The following is a 1,404-nucleotide window of genomic DNA, read 5'->3' as shown; positions in this document are numbered from 1 at the left end:
GTCAAAGCTAATTGAAGTTAAATTCTAATTTGTTCTTGATAGCCAGGAGAAGAAAGCGTTCTGACATGACCCATTGACGCGGATTAGTCTCTGGGTTCATAAGGCCGGAATTGAAGTCTTTAAAAAAATAAAAAAAAAAACAAACTATTGACTAATCCTTTGTTGCCACCACAAATACTCGCTCATCGACTCCTTTATTTTAGTGTAGAAATGTCAATAACTGATAAACATTACTATGAAAAATGGAATATTATGAAAATGTCAACAATTCGGTTGCAAAATAAGGAATTAAGAGATGTACTATGTGATTACAATTGCCAAGAACTCGATACATTTCGCTTACAGAAGTAGACACCAACGACACCAGAACAAACGATACTCTACCTACATTCAGTAAAAAGAAACAACCGATTCCTACAATCAGGAAAATCTATTGAAATAACGAGTTCGTAATCTAAGTAGTCGCAGTTCATTGAGTCCTTTAACAATTCAATTAAACTTTATTACAATTACTCTACCTAGTGCTAAAGTCACGAGGTTCTGATGCAAGTTTTGACTAATTGCCCATTTTTATAGGCTTCGTTTTACGGTCAAACTATAGAGATAGAATTACCACCATTTGTAAGAAAAAAAGTTTAACCGAGAATTGCAGAGCTTTACCCCGGAGGGAGCCCTTCCAGAAATTCACGAGGGCACTGAGATTAACCCAGGCAGAGGAGGGGGTTTGGAAATAGTTTTCAACCAGCAATAGACGAGCCTCGGTTAGAACCTCATTTGCTGCGTCATTGCCCCAAGCGCAAAGATACTAAAATATCTGTCCTGGCTCTCAATTTATCATCCAGAGGACTCAGATGTTATCTCCTTTTCGGATGTGGGATGGTTCAACAAATAGAACAAAAATATTTGTTCAGCAGAATCCAAATGTAGTCTCTACACTCCTTGGCTACACTAGTCTATTACTACAAGGCCATGGTTTATCCAAAGAGCTTAAAGTGGCTAGTTCTGTTGCCACCAACGACATCAACAATGGGATAGCGATGGTCAGTTCCCCAACACAATTTGTGTCTACAAAAAGCACAGTAGCCACTGGAGGGACTACTCAACTCTACAACACCCCTTACCACTGTTCTCTCTCAAGACCTTGGCTTACAAGCAACAGGAGTATAGGGATAGAACGAGATCGGAAGCACCAATTAGTGACAATAAACCTATCACAAATTACGAAGAAAGACAAGTAGGTAAGCTAATAATCAGGCAAAGTTAACTTGAACAATAACAGCTTGTCTGCTTCTTCAATAACGGTGTCCAATTTGCATTACCTTTGTATTTGGGAATATCTTCTCTCCAATTCTGTAGAAAGAAGTTTGCAGCCAAGGAAAAAGATTACTTACAATGAGCACAGGT

This window comes from Fragaria vesca, linkage group LG2, assembly GCF_000184155.1.
Source record: "Fragaria vesca subsp. vesca linkage group LG2, FraVesHawaii_1.0, whole genome shotgun sequence".
NCBI lineage: Eukaryota > Viridiplantae > Streptophyta > Magnoliopsida > Rosales > Rosaceae > Fragaria > Fragaria vesca.
The sequence above is the reverse complement of the archived record's forward strand: the minus strand, read 5'-3'. Positions refer to the sequence as shown.